This window comes from Camelus bactrianus, chromosome 4 (genome assembly GCF_048773025.1).
Source record: "Camelus bactrianus isolate YW-2024 breed Bactrian camel chromosome 4, ASM4877302v1, whole genome shotgun sequence".
NCBI classification, from domain to species: domain Eukaryota; kingdom Metazoa; phylum Chordata; class Mammalia; order Artiodactyla; family Camelidae; genus Camelus; species Camelus bactrianus.
The window spans coordinates 99,916,885-99,929,613 of NC_133542.1; the positions used below are offsets into that span (position 1 = coordinate 99,916,885).

The following is a 12,729-nucleotide window of genomic DNA, read 5'->3' on the forward strand; positions in this document are numbered from 1 at the left end:
CAATCACAGAGTTGGGTAACTATTACAGATAAAGAGATAAGTGTGAACCTTAATAATTAAAACAAAGCCATTCTGAGTCAGATTCTTTAATGCCTCAAAAAAAGTTAATTGTTTTAAATTATATCAACATTTTATTTTTGTTTTCTGAGGTTTCCATTCACTTTCAGGGCCTTGACATAATCCATCATTGACAGACAGTTTTATTTCCAATATTTAACAAGTGTAAATTAATAACAGAAATGAGTCATGATGCTTTCACATATCATTTTGGCAATGTTCTTACTCTAATTATAAACGAATAGATATTTTTGCTGTTCATCTATTAGAAGTAAAACACTTTCCTTTTCATCTTACTTAATTGTTTTGGAGGGAGGATGAGTATCAAACATTCATATTTTTACCATTTTTCATTGTTTTTAGGATGATGTTAACTAGATGAGAAATTTTCCTCTCATTGCCATGCACTGAGGATCCTAGAAACAAAATGAAAAGAATCAGCCATGATATAGTGAGATATCTTCAGAAATTCTGTCTAGCAAAGTTGTGTGGCTTATTAATTTGTCTTTCATGAATATAGACCATGATTTAAATTTCCATTGCTTTTCTTGAATTGTTCTATTGACCAGCATGGTTTGAACACTTATATTCAGATTTTTTTTTTTCAATAAATACTGTAGTACTGCATGATCTGCAGTTGGTTGAATCTGCAGATGTAGAACTGCAGATTCAGAGGGCTGACTGTGGAACTTCAGCATTTGCAGATTTTGGTGTCCTTGGTGGGTCCTGGAGCCAATCTCCCATAGGTACTGAGGGATGACTATATATAACAATGAAAATTAAAATATTAAAAGAGAAACAACCATAAATGGACTAGTTTGCAAAAGCAAATCATCTTGGTGTAAACTCTCCAAGGCACATCCATTTGAAATTTCAAACACTTTAGATGAAGAGAAGTTTCTTAACTTCCAGGGATGAAAAAACTAGGTGACACATAGAGGAAAATGAATCAGAATAGCTTTGTCCTTCCCAATAACACCCCTGGAAGGTACTTAGGCAGTTAGGTTTCAGCCTTGTGAAGGGAGTTTATTTCTCACTACAATTCTATATGCAGCCAAACTGTCAGTGCAGTCAGTAGGTAGAGTAAAAACGTGAAGCTCTTAGAGGACAAGAGTGAGATAAGAGAGGGGAACACATAGGACATAGGAAACAATGTCTGCAACACAGGAGAGAAGTCAAGATGGTCATGATGGAGGGGACAGCATGATAGCTTGTGTTAGGACTAGGGAGAGATGAGTTCTGATTACAGCACCAAAAGACCCTCTGGAATAGACCCAGGACACTGAAACTGATAGAATACTAATGTATTTCACTCTCTTGAGGGAAAATTAGACAGCTAAAAGATGAAATGTCAAAAAAATCAAAATATCAAAAAGATGAATATCAAAAAAAAAGAAAGAAAATGAAAAAAAAGGAGGGGTGATGGAGAGAGAGCAGCGATTATCTCGTCTGCAGGAAGGAAAGGTAGCCGTGGCTGACTGCAGTTAGTAAAAGCACTTACATGTCATACTCATACTAACACTCAAAATTGGTAAGACCAATGCTGGCAATTTGGGAGGTTACAAAGGGAAGGAATACTAGTTCTCTGTTACTAAGTAACAAAATACTCAAATTTAGTCTTCAAACAATGCACTTGTACTAGCTCACAGTTCCCGTGGGTCAGCAGTGCAGGCAGAACTTAGATGGCTGCTTTGATTGGGGGTTTCACAAGGCTTCAGTCAAGGCTGAAGTTCCATCAAGGCTGGGCTGTATTGTCATCTGGGGAAAGACCGGGTTCTAATCTCCCTCAGGTAGTTGGAAGGGTTCATTTCTTGCGCCTGTAGATCTCATGGTGCTTGCTTCTTTTAAGGTCAGTAAGAAAACGTCTCTGACCTTTGGGAGTGCCCCAGTCCCTCTCTCAAAGGATTTTACCCAATTAAGTCAAGCCTACTCAGGACATTCTTCCTTTTGATGAACTCAAATTCTACTAATTTGAGGCTTTAATCACATCAGTAAAAATCCTTGAGCTTTGCCGTATTCTGTGGACTTGAAGCAGGTCATAAGTTCTGCCTGCACTTAGGGAGGGGTTGTTTAGGGTTTATGACTCATAGGGGGTCACCTTAGGGTGTGTTTGCCACAAAAGGGTTTGTATATGGGTGTGTGAGGAATGCAGAGGGAAGAAAGAAGGCTTAGTCACCCTCTATGGTGACAAGTCAATATTGATAATGCTTAAAACTGAAGAAATCAGTTAGCAATATTAAGAGATCTAGAAAGTACCATAATAATGTGCTAAAAGAGGGGAGGTCGGTTTGTTTGAAAAGATGGGTATGGAGGGCAGTGAACTGCTACTTCTCACAGGAAAATATACATAATCCTACGACTCTTTTAAAGTAGTGACTACGTAAGTTTGATAAAAATAAAAACATGAAGGAAGAGAGTAAGAGACGTTTCAGGAGTTCAGGAAAGACCCATGTTCTTACCGAAAACGTGCCCTTCAAGTTACAGGCAGAATAAATGTTCAACAAGACTTTTTAGTGCAGCTGCAGAATACCATAAAAGTACAGAAGTTTCTTATATGGATTAAGACAAAAATTATGAAAAATACTTGGAAGATAAAAGTAGACACTTAATATCAAGGGTGATGAAGAAATCTTTAAAGTTATCACACAGAAAATCTTTAAAGAGATGGCAAGTAGAGTAGGTCTCTCCATAAAATAAGTGTCAAAAGAAAATGGAGAAGCATGTGAAACATGTCTGAAAACTGTCAGTCTATCATTTTATAATTATATAAACTAGAATACAAGACTTTCTTCAGGTTTTTCTTACCAGATTCAAGTTCATATACCTTGAATTTATTTTAGCTTATAAAATTCTGATGCTCTGAACACCCAAACAGACATTTTCATGCATGCATTTCACAGTAAGATTGCGATTTATTTAGTTCTCATGAGGATCTTAAGCTTTTACATTCTCTAATATGTTGTGTGTGTGTTTGTGTTTGACCTTGAAATGACCGAGTTCTTTAGCTTCAGTGTCTCTCAGTTAATTAGTGTATATATTTAAATAGGTAGCCTGACCTTAGCTATTGCCTGGCATTTTTATGTATTACATAGTAGATTCATTTAAAGTTTTATATAACCATTTGCCTTTGGCAATTCAGAAATGTATAACATGTTTCCTATTTCTCTACTTTCAGGGCTTAAGGAGCTTCTACTTTGAGATCAAAGAGATGGACTACACTGATGAGCAGTAGAAGAGGGGATACGAAGTCAGCAATTAAGACGGATTTCTCAGAAATGAGTAAGTGTGACACCATTACTTTTAGGAGTCTGTGTTTAATTGTTTGATAAAGGAAAACTAAGTCATGACTTTTTCTGTAGATTAGAAGTCTTCTCTAAATTTTTTGTTGTAGAAATTGATAACTATATATAAAACATGGATCTACTTTCAATATCTAAGCACATTTTATTTTTTATTTTTTTAAACATTTTTTATTGATTTATAATCATTTTACAATGTTGTGTCAAATTCCAGTGTTCAGCACAATTTTTCAGTTATTCATGGACATATACACACTCATTGTCACATTTTTTTCTCTGTGAGTTATCATAACATTTTGTGTATATTTCCCTGTGCTATACAGTGTAGTCTATTCTACAATTTTGAAATCCCAGTCTATCCCTTCCCACCCTCCACCTCCCTGGTAACCACAAGTCTGTATTCTCTGTCTGTGAGTCTATTTCTGTCCTTTATTTATGCTTTGTTTTTGTTTGTTTGTTTGTTTTTGTTTTTTAGATTCCACATATGAGCGATCTCATATGGTATTTTTCTTTCTCTTTCTGGCTTACTTCACTTAGAATGACATTCTCCAGGAGCATCCATGTTGCTGCAAATGGCATTATGTTGTCGGTTTTTATGGCTGAGTAGTATTCCATTGTATAAATATACCACCTCTTCTTTATCCAGTCACCTGTTGATGGACATTTAGGCTGTTTCCATGTTTTTGCTATTGTAAATAGTGCTGCTATGAACATTGGGGTGCAGGTGTCATCCTGAAGTAGATTTCCTTCTGGATACAAGCCCAGGAGTGGTATTCCTGGGTCATATGGTAAGTCTATTCCTAGTCTTTTGAGGAATCTCCACACTGTTTTCCATAGTGGCTGCACCAAACTGCATTCCCACCAGCAGTGTAGGAGGGTTCCCCTTTCTCCACAGCCTCTCCAGCATTTGTCATTTGTGGATTTTTGAATGACAGCCATTCTGACTGGTGTGAGGTGATACCTCATTGTAGTTTTGATTTGCATTTCTCTGATAATTAGTGATATTGAGCATTTTTTCATGTGCTTTTTGATCATTTGTATGTCTTCCTTGGAGAATTGCTTGTTTAGGTCTTCTTCCCATTTTTGGATTGGGTTGTTTATTTTTTTCTTATTGAGTCATATGAGCTGCTTATATATTCTGGAGATCAAGCCTTTGTCGGTTTCACTTGCAAAAATTTTCTCCCATTCCGTAAGTTTTCTTCTTGTTTTATTTCTGGTTTCCTTTGCTGTGCAGACACTTGTAAGTTTCATTAGGTCCCATTTGTTTATTCTCGACAAACTCCCCCCCTTTTTTTTTTAAATCTGTTTTTACCTGTTCTATTTTCTATTACTCTCTTAATCTTTACTTCTTAATTCATTTCTATTTCTCTTGGGTTTTGATGTCCTGCTATTGATTAGACACAGGTTTCAAAAACATCTATTCATCTCCCCCCCCTTTTTTGTAAAGGTTTCAAAAGGACGTCTAAACCTGATTAATACTCTGCTTCAACTCACTCTTCTATTATTCATTATACACTGATTTCAAACCCTCTTTCTCCCTTCTTTTAAAATTCTTTCTCTCTTTCTCTCTTATTTTTTTTTCTTTTTTTCCTAAGTTCTATTCCTAAATAGGTATCAGATAGATAAAATCCTTAAGAACCATTATGTAATCTCTATGTTCTTTAATATTGTGCATATGGGAAAAGCAAAGCAGAAGAGATTTTACTTGAACCTAAATACCATGTTTAAATTTTATTTACAAACCAGAAAGTCTCACAGACATAGAAAACAAACTGTGGTTACTGGAGGGGAGGGGAGGGGAGGGATAGATTAGGTGTTTGCGATTAACAGATACACATTGCTGTAGCTAAACAACAAGGACCCACTGTATAGCACAGGGAACTATGTTCAGTTTCTTGTAACAAGCTGTAATGGAAAAGAAACTGAAAAAAATATTTATATATAACTGAATTTGTTTGCTGTATACCTGAAACTAACACCTAAATTGACTACACTTTAATAATAAAAAAAAATTAAAAGAAACATGGTTAGATCTTCATCACTCTTATATTTCTAAATTGAAATAACTTAGTTTATTTAAGCAGACTTTATAACGCAGCACTTTGAAGATAAACAAATGTGATCTTGCAAAGAGGAGGCAAAACGATTTGCTAAATAGAGACAGACTAAAGGGCCAGTCACTGCAACTTGTTTCTGACTTGCCTACTGAGAGACTGTACGTCTCCAAAGCATGCGATAATGTTTGAAGCATTGGGACACATTTTTCCTTATTAATTCTCCTTTGTATTACCACCCACATCAGATGCACTTTCCTACAGTTTGCTGTTAGCTGTACATTCTGAATTTAAATAGCTAAGGGCCTGCCACCCTTCCAGAGGATACTGTACTCACAGCTACTAACTGAAGTTGAATAACGAAATAACGAGGGCAGACTTTCCTTCTCCTGCTACTTGGTGCTTAAATATCTGACTATTCTTAATCAATAGGCTGCATTGTTACATGGGCTGCTCGACCTCGTAATCACAAATAGCCAGGTGCAGGGAAGGGTACGTGGGTTGTTGATCTAAGTGCAGGAGTAAAACCAATTGAAAATGAAACACTGCAGCACTCGCAAGATTTCACATATTTTATCATATGAAAATGCTTGGGGGAAAAGAAGGGTTCTGTCCATTTTTGTTTTCATTCATTCATTAAGCAAATACTAACTGAGCACCTACTCTGTGTTGGTACTGCTGTAGGCACTGGGAAAACATCAGGGAAGCAAAGAGAACAGTTTTCATCCCCAGGGAGCTTAAATTAAAATAAATACATTAGATATTTAAGTTGACATACAATATAAAGTATATTAGACGGTAGAAATAGAATAGGAAATAATTTTTTCTAATGAGAAAAGCAAGTCAGGACTTGATGCGAAGACTGGCGTAAATTAGATAGGTGGCCAGGAAAGGCCTTGCAGAGAGGGGGACGTCTGAGTAAAAGTTGAAGTGAATCACAGAGAGCAGAGAGCTCACGCTGAAGGAAGAAAACTAGAGAGGCCCTGAAGCAGGTGTATGCCTGGAATGGCCGAGAAACCACAAGGAGAGTGGTGCAGCTCAAGAAAGTTGCACAAGAGAGCAGTAAGAAAAGGCCCTCACAGGAAGAGGGGCTCTGGAGGCAGGGCCTCAGAGACATCTATGCTGATGGATAGAAACTCACCGGGAGCTCGGGTAGTCGTCTGACAAGGTCTGTCTCATGTCTTTAACAAAACGTACCAGGCTGTGTGTTTAAAAAAAGAAAAAAAAAGGAGCAAGGGCAGGAGCAAGGGAGAATAATGATGATCACTCCCCACCCTTCTCTTCCTGCTTTGTGCCCCGTATGTTAACTCCTGAGTGGCTTCTTTGAGGCTGACTTGCATTGGGCTCAACTGATGAGAGACACTCACAGGAGATTCTGGGAGATGAGTGAAATTTATATCTTTATTACCCTTTCTCCTGCTGGTACAGGTCGCCACTGGCTGGCTCTGTCCATCCATTGGGGCCCAGTTCTGCCAATGGCCCTGCACATTTAGCTACTTTACTGTTTTCCTGTAACAATTCCTCGGCCTGAAGGTAGTAATGTCTTCCTGCTAGTCCTGGCACTGGGGTGTCACGTGATCCTTTGTTTTTCTTCTTCTCTCTGCTCACACCTTTGTCAGTAGTTCCTTTATTAAGTCCTTTAAATGACTCATATTTGCCATCTTTTTTCCACCTGGAATTGCCTGATGTACCAGACAGGAAATCATACCATATTCTGAGGAGATGGGATGGTGACTTGGTCCAGGGTGAGAGCAGTGGAGATGGTGAGAAGTGGTTGAATTATGGACATGTTTTGAAATTGGAACCTCCCAGATTTACTGATGAGTGCCGTGTAGGGTGATGTGTGGAAACATCCAGGTGATGCCTGGATATTTGGCCTGAGAAATTTGAAAATGGAGCTGACTTTGGACGTACTCCCAAAGTTCACTGGGGAAAGCGGAGCTAGAGATACAGAGCTGGAGCTCCTACGTGTAGAGATGGTCTTTATGCCTTAACATGGGGTGAGATCAGTAAGGGACCGAGTCTAGACAGGAAAGAGAACAGATTCAAAGACTTGGCCCCGGAGCAGCCTGATACTTGGAGTAAGTGAGGAAAAGTCTGAAAAGGTGAGTAAGAAGGAATTATGCAGGAGGTGAAAGGCGTCCCCCCAAAATTGTGAGACTCAGGAGTCCAAGTGAAGACAATGAATAGACTAGTTGCTCATAAGCTTCTGAGAAACTAATGCTGGCTGACTTTCAGTGAAGAGTATTACACTTAAAAATAAAGGTATATACATTTTTTGATGTAAATCACAGAGGTATATTAAAATGTCTTATAAATAATAGCATTTCAATTACATGTATCACATCTGTCTTCAGTCACCTGAGACTCATTGAGACAATCTCGCAAGACAGCTTCTATTTAAGAACCAGACACATTTGCATCCTCACAGCTTAACATCTTGAACAGTGTCCATCTCTTATATTCCCCTGAGAGTTCGAGTATCAGGAAGGAAAGTTAAAAGCTATTTACCCCAAGGAAATATTAGCTTTTGCATTAGGAAAACACAGCTGAAGGAAATGAATTCAGTGACTTCTACAGGAAAAGCTCAGGAATTTTATGGCATAGGAGGAGGGAGGTGTGCCTGTCAGCCAATCCCAAACATCCTGAAAAGTATGGATTGACTCAGAAAGCTAGTAGGGATGTCACAATGCATAAAAGGACATTTATATTTACTGTATGTTACTAGTTTTAATAATCTACACACACATGCTAAGTTGACTAATCAAAAACCTGATGTTTACAGTCCCGTGTGAAAGTTTTGATTCTACTCATTTCAGATGTTAAGGATGCAATTTTCTAGGATTAGCACTTTGATTCTGTTTCATTTTACTGTGAAATATGAATGAAGATCTGAGATTCTCTGATTGTCCTCTTCATAACTTTTATGTTCTACACGGCACCCAGTTCTCCATAGAATTAGCTTTCACAAGCACACTAAGATTTAGAAGATCTCTCTTACTGGCAAAATTTGCATTGGTCCTTCTCACAGTCACTTTTTACTAGCTTTTTCTTTATTAATCTCTTTAAAAATATATTTGATATGCTTCCGTTTATTTAAGAAGGTAGAGGCTTAAATAAATGTGGATAGTAATTACAATGGGCTGAACACATCAAATGTGAAAATCCGTGATTTCATAATGTTGCACATTCTAAAAAAAAGGCTCATTGTTCTGAACACAGGTGAAAAGAGGGAAAGGACCCAGGATTTGCCCTTCCTTTCTAAATGAACTGTACCTCCCCATGGTCAGAGTTGATGAGGGGAGGTTTGCCTTCAAAAAGATAAATGAGGCTAAGCAATGTTAAGACTGCTGTTTAAAGGTCCCGGGCTTTCTGATGTTACCTGTTGTTCTGTAGATTTTTATCTAGTAGATAAGCAAATAGTTTTTGTTCAGTGGAAAAGAAAAGCCCTGAAGTACGATACCAACCAGTCTGGTATATAACCTAGCAAATGTGACTCTAACATTACTAAATTGAAAATAAATCTGTAGCACCTCAAACATGTACTTTGAACTGCTCTTTACCTAACTTTTCTCTTCCTTAATGAGTTGAGTAAAATCCTAGACGTGTTTATGCTAAATTTACATGAGAGTTACAATGTTACATTTTTGAAAACTGTATTTTAGCAGCAATAAGTAATAGTACTTGAGGAAGGAATGATAGAATATCATCCTGCTTTGCAACTCCTGGTGAATTAACAGCTTAGACAATAATCATCCATTGTCAGAGGGCATCACACACAAAAATAATCAGGCAATATGTACTTTATGATGGAAATACACAATACTGCCTATGAAGGAGTTGTGCCAGAAATACTGAACCTGGATCTGAAGATAGAGGACAAGGATTAAACTAGGTTTTTAGAACAAATTACACTGTACTATTAATGATAATAAAAAGACAGCCTCTTTTAACCTCTCTGTCCTTTTCAGTCAAGCTGGCAGTGTTCTGATGGCTTACATTCTCAAGGACTTAATAGATGTCTCATGGATGTCTTGGAATTCACTTCCCTGGGCCAGAGGTTCCTCCTCCACAGATCTTCCCTGGATATTCCCATCTCTGTTTCTGGCTTCTTAGCTTGCTGAGGGCATTATGAATTGCATGCTTAACCTTTTAAGTACCTGAATACTCTGACCTTTTTTTCCTGAGTTATTAGTGAAACTCTATTCAGTAACATTCTCTAGAGCACAATTTCCTGAGCAGGACCTCTTTATTTCAGCATCTTTTGCAATCTGAATAGGCTAAGAATTTCCCAAAGTATCGAGTCCTGTTTCATTATGTGTAACAGTTCTTCCTTGAATTTATTGTCTCTTTCTTCTCATATTTTATGAGGAACAGCAACAAGAAAACTGTTTAGATTTCAGCACCTTGCTTGGAATCTCCTCAGTGAAATGTCCACGTTTATCACTTACAGCTGCTACATGACTACAGAACACAATTCTGCTGAACTATCTGCCACTGTGTCACAAGGATTCTCTTGTCCTGGACATATGAGGAAAGTCTGCAAAGTAATGAATGTTGTTACAAGATAAAAACACAACCACACAAAAGCTCTGGGATGCAGCAGAAGCAATCCTCAGAGGGAAGTTCATAGCAATTCAGGCCTTCCTTAAAAACCAACAATCTCAAATAGACAACCTAACCTACCACCTAAAAGAATTAGAAAAGCAGTGAATGTTGTTACAAGATAAACAAATAGAAAAAGTGACCATGGAGGAAACAATTAAACAACCTCTCTTCCTCCCCTACCCTCTTTTTAATTAACAACTTAGAAAAATTCAGGAATACATGAATACCATGATATTCTACTCATAGAATGACACTGTATGCATGAAGTTCTGCACATGAAAAGGAAGACTAACAGAGCTGCTAATACATTGCTTATTTCCTTCCAAGCTTTTGCTAGCAGCACCTTTCATGTCTACAGTATTTCTCCCAGCAGGCTGATTTGGGCGTTCTCCAAAGTGACGATTTGTCTGCCAGGCTCCTCACTTCCTTCTGATGAGTCCCTCCTGGCAAAATCAGTATTACCCATTTTTCTACTAATGGTCAATTCAAATTGCTCTAGGCTTTTTCCATCATGTGCCTCAAAATTCTTGCAGCCTCTGCCCACTACCCAATTCTAAAGCCACTTCCATATTTTTCGGTGTGTTACAGTAGCACTCGACTTGCATTACCAACATCTGTATTAGTTTTCTACTGCTGCTGAATCAAACTACCACAAAGTTGGTGATTTAGAATAACCCAAACGTATTATTTTACAGGACTGGAGGTTAGAAATCCAACAGGGGTCTCAGTGGGACAGAATCAAGGTGTCAGTAGAGCTGTGTTCAATTTTCAAAGGATCAGATTTTCATTAGAGTGCTGACAAAGTGGGGTGGAAAACACTCCCTGAAGGATGGAATTTTAAGCTAAACTTCTAGAGCTGAAGGGAGACACATGTTTCCCTCTACATAAGGTAGTCCCTCTACATGGAAAAAGGTCTAAACATCGACGTCACTGAGAAATTTCAGGAAGTCAAATGTAGAGAATTCTAAAGCTTTCTTAAGAGAAAGTAACATACACGACAAGACACAGCTAGTCTGGGCGTGTCATCAGTACCACGGCTGTTACTATGGAGCAATGTTTTTAAAGTTCTAAGTGAAAAAGTCTTTAAACCTAGAATACTTAGGCCAGCCATATTATTATTAAGGAGTGAATGCAAAACTAAAGCTGCCATACCTTGAAGGACTCAGAAAGTTTACCTCCACACACTCTTCTTAGATATTGAATCTTGCTAAAATGAGGGGTGAATCTCCAACTGAGAAAGACATAAGCCTGAGTAAACAGTGGATCAACCAAGCAGAGCAGTGAGAAGAAGACTCGGAGAAGCAGCTGTGCTCAGGCCTGGGGTCCCAGCTGAAGCTGGAGACGGAAGCCTCCGGGCTGTGTCTGTGACTGTGGAGGGGGTGGGAGACAATGATTAATTTCCAGACTGAAGCTTTCACGTTACTGTGTTAGTAGATGAATTTTCAACCTAGGGCTTAAAAGAAACAACAAAAAAAGTTGGTGTCTGCCGTCTGAAGTGAGGCAAAGCACCCCCGCAGGCCCCTGAAAGTCTGTCACATCAGATGCCTGCCCCTCAGGGTGATGCTCCCAGACAAGCAGATGAGCCCCTCCCACTCCAGCCCCGGGCGTCCGTCCCTCCCCCTCTCCTCCCTGCTGGGCCTGGGGCTGGTGAGCCTGAGCGCCAGCCCTGTCAGGGCCATTTCTCACATCGCGATGTGATGATGACACATTTTCGGGGGCCTGCCTGAGTGCATTGTGGGTCTTGTTGGCACAGGTCCTGTTGGTTTTCAAAGCTAGATGGTTGAGGGCTCCTCCCTCATGTACAAGTCTAAAAAATTGGGGTGCCTAATGTGAGATCCAAACCCTTTGCGCCCTAGGGAGAAGCTACAGGTTTTTTGTTCCCTCCAGAGGTGAGTCACTGCCTCAGGGAGTGGGGTTGATCCTGAGACTGTCTCAGCCTCTCCTACCTTCCATGAGGGCCAGAGGCCTAGAAGCTGCTCAGCCTGTTTTTTTTTGTTTTTTTTTTTGTTTTTTTTTTTTTTTTTGTTTTTCAGAGGAGGTTGTTCCATGTGTAGCTGTAGATTCTGTGTGCTCATGGGAGGAGGTGAGTTAGGATCCTCTTTTGTCGCCGTCTTGAATTTGAACCTGACTTTTGTGCTTAGGGATAAATTAAGGAAAAAATGATAAAGCTGGAAGCAAAGGATCAATTTTCCTTGTATTGTCAATGAATACATGGATGTTTTCTATCTTATGGTGCCTATAGCTTTAAAGTCTCTGGAATAAGAACTGAAGTTTAGAATTAATTAGTGGACTAAGGCTCTTCATCACTTTAGTTCTTAAGCTAAAAACTGGCATAAGTATAAATGCTTCTTCAGTGTTACCTGTAAAATGAGTATTCTATAAACTAAAATGTATGCCTATAATTAAAGCCTCCATATGGACAACATTTAGACAGCAAGATGAACGACTGAATTCCCAGAAGTAAACAACTAGCTGTATGTTCTTGGTGACCTTATTTGAGTAGTGAGCAGTGCACAGATCGCAGGAGTAGACATTCAGGAGCTAGCAAAAGACCACACATTTGCTGTGCATTGTTAGATCAACATGTTGAAATTGCCAAAGATTGTTTAAATTTCATACATGTGTACTGTAGGTCCAGAGTCAATATTTAAGTTCACAAACTTTGTCTGACTTGGTAATTTCTCTGAATATGCCTATTGATGGCAAAGTAT

The 12,729-nt window shown here is 38.7% G+C and overlaps 1 long non-coding RNA gene across 1 annotated transcript in view; it reads left to right on the forward strand.

Moving 5' to 3' along the window:
• The window catches only part of LOC141577562 (uncharacterized), a 712,663-nt gene that overhangs the window by 170,441 nt on the left and 529,493 nt on the right, over positions 1-12,729 (forward strand). Inside the window, exon 4 of the long non-coding RNA XR_012506817.1 lies at positions 3,233-3,336. This is a non-coding gene — a long non-coding RNA (uncharacterized LOC141577562). The remainder of the gene's footprint in view (positions 1-3,232; positions 3,337-12,729) is intronic.